This window comes from Raphanus sativus, chromosome 1 (genome assembly GCF_000801105.2).
Source record: "Raphanus sativus cultivar WK10039 chromosome 1, ASM80110v3, whole genome shotgun sequence".
NCBI classification, from domain to species: domain Eukaryota; kingdom Viridiplantae; phylum Streptophyta; class Magnoliopsida; order Brassicales; family Brassicaceae; genus Raphanus; species Raphanus sativus.
In genome coordinates this window covers 18957707-18965891 of record NC_079511.1, presented here as the reverse complement: position 1 = coordinate 18965891, position 8185 = coordinate 18957707, and the positions used below count along the sequence as shown (strand labels likewise).

At 36.3% G+C, this 8185-nt stretch overlaps 1 long non-coding RNA gene across 1 annotated transcript; it reads left to right on the top strand.

The window, feature by feature from the left end:
* Window positions 1–6109: 6109 nt before the first annotated feature.
* LOC108840743 (uncharacterized) lies at window positions 6110–6704 on the top strand. The gene is made up of 3 exons (XR_001947969.2): window positions 6110–6209; window positions 6416–6476; window positions 6554–6704. It is a non-coding gene; the product is annotated as an uncharacterized LOC108840743 (long non-coding RNA).
* The last annotated feature ends 1481 nt before the right edge of the window (window positions 6705–8185 follow it).

Genomic DNA, 8185 nt, shown 5'->3' with positions numbered 1-8185 from the left:
AGGTTGGACATGATCCTAGTCGGTATGGTTCCCTTTGGTCGTGAATCTGATGGATTCTCGGACCATTTGATCAATCTATTCTTGGTACGTTGGATCATAGATCCCAACATTCATATACGGCTAATGATCTCTATTATAGATCATCGTAGTCTCTTCATAGCCTTTCCAAGAATCAATCATCTTAATCATCATTTCTTTAAATATAAACACAAGGAATATATTGACTACTATATGGACTGATCTGAAACGTTCTTATAGAACTTTCTACTAAGCATCACTTAGTCTTATATGTATGCAGCTGCATTTCAGTCCATGAACAACGCAGGAACGATGTTGTTCTATGAGAACTTCTTTCTCATTTCTCAAGGTATCTTATGTTACCTTTATATCCAGTGAGATATCCAATGTCTACTATATCTTTCTTAGATGTCTAGTAGCATTAACCACATAGGAATTAATTTCCTTGTTCCTTAGTCCATGTGAGTATCCTTGTGTGATCAAGCCATTCCATTGAATGCTTTATGTAGCAACATGTACGACCACTTGTCTGTACTTTCATGTTCTACTGCTCACGATTTTCTTTTCCTCACAAGACTCATCTGTTCACTGGTTAGATGGCGTCTCACTTCTGTATTTGGCCAATACGCCCATCTCATACATTCTTTGGGTTTAACTCCACGTCTCATTCTATTCTCTATGAGTACTCTTACGTGGGTTAGTGATCCTCGCATATCTCTTATGCTCAAGTGCTTTCTCTTTATCACTTATGAGTGTGTGTATGTGTCGACACCTTATATATTATGTTCCCTTGCGTTCTTTCGCGTTCTAGACATGATACAATCGATTGAGATTTTATTATTATCAGGATCATTGAATACTTCGTAGTTTGCAAGGCTACATTGTATGATACATGTACCTTAGGACCGGCCGGTCTTATCTCATTGTCTAGTATGGTTTCTTTTTCATGAACCCGGATCTATCATTATGAGCACCTTATCTCTTTCTATCCGAGGTTCCTTGTATATGGAACATACTGGTCTATCTTGTATAGACTTCTAGCAACTTGATTATGTCTCTACTAGGACATTTATATAGTGGTGCTGAGCTGGTATGACTTTAGTCATTCATTCTTTCAGGTCTGTCTGGCTATCTTTCTTTCTTTGTTTATGGACGTCCAGTACATATATATCTGGTCCGAGGATCTTATGCCAAGACAAGGAAGGTTAAAACCATTTCACTTTACCAGCTTATTTCTTTCTCCATGATGTTTGGATAGTCGGATTCATCTTGTATGCAATCCGTGTACCTTGGCCACAATATTATCACCTTATGTTTGGCTCATGGTCACTTAGAATTCGTGGGAGAAAGATCATGTTCTCTTATCCAACATATATTCCCGATTTTCATCTCATCCTTATATGAGGTTTTCCATCCTAGATGGGATGGTCTATATATTGATTATGACCCTTTATCATTTTTAGACGAGGATATCTATGCTCACTTTATATGGCATGATGTATCTCATCTTTTATACATGTATACTTGTGTTGTCCCCAAGCTTATAGACTTTTGAAGTCTCAACCTTAAAAGTTCATTGCTTTTACGGCCAAGCTATAATGCCTTATGGCTTTCGGCCAGGCTTGTCATGTTTGGGTTTTTATAGTATGGTCATGGACCACACGGAGTGTCTATTCTCCCCCTCATGAACATGCTATAAAATACGTTTGTTTGTCCTCACTTAAACGTAATGCTTGGACGGCCAGCATGGTCTTAGACCATGGTACACGGTTTGTAGTCTGTTCATGGTCACAGGTTTTGTCCTCACTACCCTCAAGATCAGATGATATTCTCGTGTTTGCTTGGGACAATGGAGTTTTAGACCAGCATGACTAATCCGGTCATGCCATAAAGTGTTTATCTCTTTGGTGAACCACTCTGGTTACCTAGGCCTTCATGCCTTATCACACTGATTCTTAGCATAGTATTAGATCAGTAGGGAGAATGTAGTCTCGACCTCTCTTATATATATGCCTTTGGCGATTTTCATAAGCTAAAGGGACATTTCCTTTTGCTTTGCCCATTGGTTTATTATAGAAACCATTTTGATGTGGCTTGTAATGCCATTTAGACCTTTACTCCCTCCTCGGCCATGATTGGATCTACATCCACGGTTATTGTGGTATCCTTGTCCACGGCCAATGGGGATTTTGGGTCTTTCTCAATGGGTCTTAGGTGATACATTTCCTGCCTCTTAAGCCCATGCCTTAGGCGTGGTGATCTAAACATAATCTTCTCGAGTTTTCATTCTCATTTGTCAATCAAAAAAAAATATTTTCAAGCAAATCAATCAAGATAAAAGAAAAACTTTTATTAATGCTATGAAATTTGAATGACAAATTATATTTAAAACAAAACACCAAATCATAAGTATGAAATCAGAATGTCAATAGGCTTAAACAATAGCCGGCCAGTCCATAATAACATCTTGGACATGGCTCACATTTGGTTCTCTTATTCAATAAATAAACCAATCTCATCATCTATATGAGTCCACCCGAATTTTCTTTTCTAAGCTTCTTCAGCATCACCGTATATCATCTCACATTGATACTCGGCACTTATCTCCATAACATAGTCGAGTTTGTCGAGGTTGACTTTCCTTTTCTGCTTCTTTTTCTCAAGAGCTGAAAGGTATGAGAGAAGGTCGTAATAGGTTGTGAAACCTTTAGCCTTCTGTGATAACAACACTTCTTTTGAATGGATCGTGTCATGAGTCTTGCTTAACAAGTCATAATTTGTTATCACTTCACCACATAGTTTAAGACTATAGGTGATTCTCATAAGATCAAAGTGATAGTCATCCACGGATTCATAATCCTGGAACCTCAGAGCCTTCCATTCTTTCATGGACTCATCTAGTAATGGCTCGAAGAACATGGTGTTCAATCTCGACCAGAGATCGTAAGGATCGTTGATGTAGCTACACTCATCATACAGATCCTTCACGAGATGCTTTCTCATTATCAAAACAGCTCTACGCCTTTCATATGCAAGGGTATCATTTCCGTATTTGATACACTTCCCAAGTCCTTTAGACTTTAAATCGGCTGAAGTGTTCATCGCCCAATCAAGGTAATTGGCTCCATTGAGATCAAGGGCTGGGTAATCCGAGTGATGGAGTCTCGACATCTGAATCATATCAAAATGATTTGTGTTAGTACATACAATTTCTGATGCCATTGGCTATCCAAGAAATAAAAGGCACTCGGCCAGTATGTAAACAATAAGCCATATGGCTTGTGTGTGTGATCAATGCCTTTCGGCCACTCATGATCACACGGCCATCTTTGCGTGATCAATGCCTTACGGCTATTAATTCAATCAGGATCACACGGCCAGCAAACAAATAAGAGGGCCACACGGCGAGTTTGCATTCTTTTAGAAATTTATTTTTCTCATAACTCATCCATCTCTTAATCAACTTGTTTGATTTATAAATCCCTTGAAAATAGTGGGATGGACGAGTGCATGGTCTAGCCATACCATATGGTATGCTACATCGACCCATGCGGTTTAATGGTCTAGTAGTACCATTCGGTACACTTCCTCGACCAAATAAAACAGAATGTGATTTAGCTGCACTGTGGTGCGCATCATCCATCACCGGTGATTGTGGATCACCGTGGATCATCGAGGATTACCGTGGATCACCTTGGATCACTGATCATCGTAGATCATCGCGGATCATCATGGATCATAGATCAACGCGGATCATCGTGGATGATCACCGTGAATCACGGGTGAAAAATCTAGTTGCACCTGAGGGTGAACATCATCGACCATTGATTTTATTTTATGGTCTAATCGTACTTAAGAGTACGTATCATCGATCTTTACTTCATATGGTCTAGTCATATCTATTGGTATGCATCATTGACCTAAAAGAAAATCATGGTCTAGCCACACTATGGTGTGCATCATCGACCAATAGATGTGGAAAACACTAACCTTATGTTTTGTTTCGACATATAGCGTGTCATCCTTAAAGGGGTATCACTTGTTTTCCATACAAAACGAAAGTCATGTAATCACATGCTTTATATTTTAGGGTTTAGGGTTTCTTAAAATCGGATTTAAACTTTAAGGATTAGGGTTTAAAATTCAAATCTGATTTTAGGATTAGGTTAAACATTGACCTTAAGTTTTGTTTGGACATATAGCGTGTCATCCTTAAAGGGGTATCATTTGTTGTCCATACAAAACTAAAATCATGTAAAACTATTAAGGGTTTAGGGTTTTGATTTTAAAATAAAACAAGAACTAAAATCAACCAAATCAAATCGCAAAACCTTTTAAATCGGATTTAAGATGAAGAGAAGTTTGAAATCCGAATTGCTTGAACCACAAGTAAAGATTAGGGTTCTTGAGATTTTACCTTAATTTTTGCCGATCTTTTCTCATTGGTTCCTCTTTTAGAAACCTTGAATAATCAACAATGAAAGTTTCAAAGTTGGATTAGTATAAGATCTAAGAACAATAGATATCAAAATTAAGAGAGATAAAGAGTTGGCGGCTATTAGGATTTTGGATGATCTTTGACGGCGCGGCTTGCACTGGGAGGTGACGGCGCGTCTTTAGTCAGATTGCTGCGTGGTCTGCGGCGCTGGATTCCTCTCGTCAAGCGCTTCAGTTTGATATATTCCTCGCCGTCTGGATCCTTACGGTTAGGGAGATATGGCGGTTTGAAGTTATGGCTGAAATTAGGATTTTTGTGGTCGCCGGATTTTAGCTAGGGTTTAGAGTCTCGTGCTGATAACGTGTTCTAATCCTAGTGTTCTTACTTGGAACAAATGGAATAGAGAGAGAGAGAGAGAGAGAGAGAGAGAGAGAGAGAGAGAGAGAGAGAGAGAGAGAGAGAGAGAGAGGAGAGAGAGAGAGAGAGAGAGAGAGAGAGAGAGAGAGAGAGAGAGAGAGAGAGAGAGAGAGAGAGAGAGAGAGAGCCGTATAGGCTTTGTTTGTGAAAGGAGTGATTGTGTTATTTAATATCAAAGACAAGAGGCTCTTTATATATGGAGCTTAGGCCGTCTATTACAAGTCTCATAAGCAATATAGGACTCTCTTAAACATTAAGAGAAGTCGGACATATCTTAGAAATAAACTAAAGGCCCAATACATTAACATATGATTGGTTTAATATAATCTCGATTAAATATAACCTCGACCATCTGGTTATGAGCAGTCTTTAAACCATCTGGTTTACAATAATATCATCATTTTTGTTGAGAGTAACTATAGTGATAGACATGTACAAATCACTTGCCAAATAAGGTATAGGGGATAACGTGAAACTCAGAACAAATCTTGAAGGCCGGATCTTTTTCCGCGAAACTAACAGCAAAAACTTTGCCTTCCGTCTACCTAAAAAAAAATTTCCCTTTCAAAACAGAGTAAAGTTTCTCTATCTCCTCTATCCGCGCAGGTGCTGTCCGTTCATGTTTCGGTTGTTATCAATTAAAGGTGTCGGAAGTTTTGACTGAAGGGATGACTGAAGAAAGATCTATTGAATACTACTGCAGAATTTGGGATCCCGGTTCGAGTATCTCAATTTAGATTTTGATTGTTTGTTTAGGATTAGTTTTTTCAATCTATATTATGTGTAATGATTTGCTTAAACATCATGTAAGATTAGGAATACGAAGAACATTTAATCGGATAGACAGAGCCCTCTTCCATGTTACAACTCAGTAAAGGATGAGTAATAGCCTTGGCGATGTTACATTCATAGTTTATTTTGCCTTTAAAAATTGTTCATTCCTTTAGTTATCATTGGTTTTAACTGTATTGAACTAAGCTCATTGTAAGTGTTTGGTCTTATTAAAAAGCAAAGAGTTTTAACTATTTTGATCTTATAATGTAGGCGGCTCGTGGAGGTGGGAAGATTGTGTTGAAGGGTCTCTATTCCGGATTAGCTGGAAATATCGCTGCTGTCTTACCGCAAGTGTACTGTGACTTCATCCTATTTTTTTTCCTTTCTTCCTTTTCCCTTTTCTATGTTGTCATATTCTATACTTGTCTTGTCTTGATGCTGGTTATTTTGATAATGTTTCATTGTAGGGCTTCGGCTTTATTTGTGGGAGTTTATGAACCCACAAAGCAGAAACTGCTGAAGGGAGCTTTCCTGATCATTTAAGATTGCGGTTGCTCACTTGGTGAGAGACTTTTCTTCATTTTACGTTTTGCCGTTGAAATTTTTTTTTTTTTAATTAGTCTCTGCTGTCACTGAATAATCAGATCAATGATTTTTCAGTAAACGAAAGATATACATTAAGCAACTCTGATTTTAGATCGTTGGATTGTTCCTTGTATTGAGGGTGAAGAAGAACAATAATCTTGTCCCTTGTATCAAATTCAACAGACTGCAGGGGGCCGGGGCCATCGGTGGACTTGTTGCCTCTCTGATTCGAGTGCCTACAGAGGTAAAAATAACTCCCTCTCTGATCCTGTTCTGTAATAGAAACTCATCAAATGACATTCCCATGTGTGTGTTCTATAGGTTGCGAATGCAGACTGGACAGCAATGACATGGACTTGCTCGTATGCAACATCTATATTATTAAAATAGAAGTATACTTTGAAAATATCCCTAAATTTTTGAAGTTATTTATATTAGAATGCCACTAAAGTAATAAATTAATTTCCCTTAATTATAGTTGTCTTTTCTGATTTATAAATGCATTTTCCTTAATTATAGTTGTATTTATTGAACATATATTTAAGTATGCTTGTCTTTTTCCAATTTAAATAATAAATTTAAACATTTAATGTATTTCTTAATTTAAATAATATATTTTCTTAATCAAATATTTACAAAAATAGATTTTCCAATATACTTCGTTTTAACATATTAAATATTTTAATATTTATTAGTATAAATAATAAAATAATAAATCACACATTATAATCAATTTATACAACATATAAATAAAATATAAAATAATTTATTCATATATTATTAGTATAATGGTTTCATAATATAAGTCTAATTAGTTATAAATATTGGTTTTGTTTATATGTTACATTGTGTTTATAATAGACGATCAAAATCACAAAATATAATTATTCAACGTAATAAATAAAATTGTTATGTTTTACAATGTTCTATTAATAATTATATAATATATTTTAATTTACATATATATATATATATATATATATATATATATATATGTGTGTGTGTGTGTGTATTATACCATTAGTACAAATAAAATTTAAAATGAAAGTAATTATTTATATGGTCACGGATCAAACTCTAGAAATAAACAACAACAACGCTAAATTATTTTTCTTTAACAAATTTATTTTGATAGAAATTATAGTTCCAAATATGTTTATTAAAAGGTGATCCACCTCTATATTATTTTAATTAAGAAATTTAAATTTTATATCAGAATATTTTATTGATACCGGACACTCGTGGAAATACTATGGACAGAGGCTCAATTATTGATACCGGACACTCGTGGAAATGTTCAGTTACCCACCGATTGGCAAACTTTGAGGGATCAACCAGGGTATGTTATGTCGATGGATCTTGGAAGGAACAAGATGTATTTATTGGACAGGGATGGTATTGCCGAACAATAGATTCAGAGGACAAGATGATGGGGGCAATGAATCTCCGACGTAGCCTATCTCCTTTACACGCAAAATGTGAAGCGCTGATTTGGGCAATGGAGTGCATGAAGACCCTGCAGTTCTTAGATGTGGTTCTTGCGACGGATTGTTCTCAATTGGTGAAGATGGTATCCTCACCCGAAGAATGGCCAGCATTTACTACGCATATGGAGGAATTTCGCCGAATTAAGACTTTCTTCCCTAATTTCAAGATCCGACATATTCCAAGGACGCAAAACACAATGGCGGACAAGCTTGCTCATGGGGCAAAGAGTTCACCATCAGTTATGTTATATGTCGACTCGATACCTCCGGTTTGGCTTTCTGAACCGATAGAATCACGATAGAGTAGTTTATTGTTGTTCAAAAAAAAAGAATGGAAAAAAATGACTGTTTCTTATAAATAGTAAAATTTGTTAGGAACATTAAAAAATGCATTATTTCTTTTCATTACTTAGTAATGGTCACGAGTGACGCCCTAAAGCTATAAACCCAACATTAAAAATGGAAT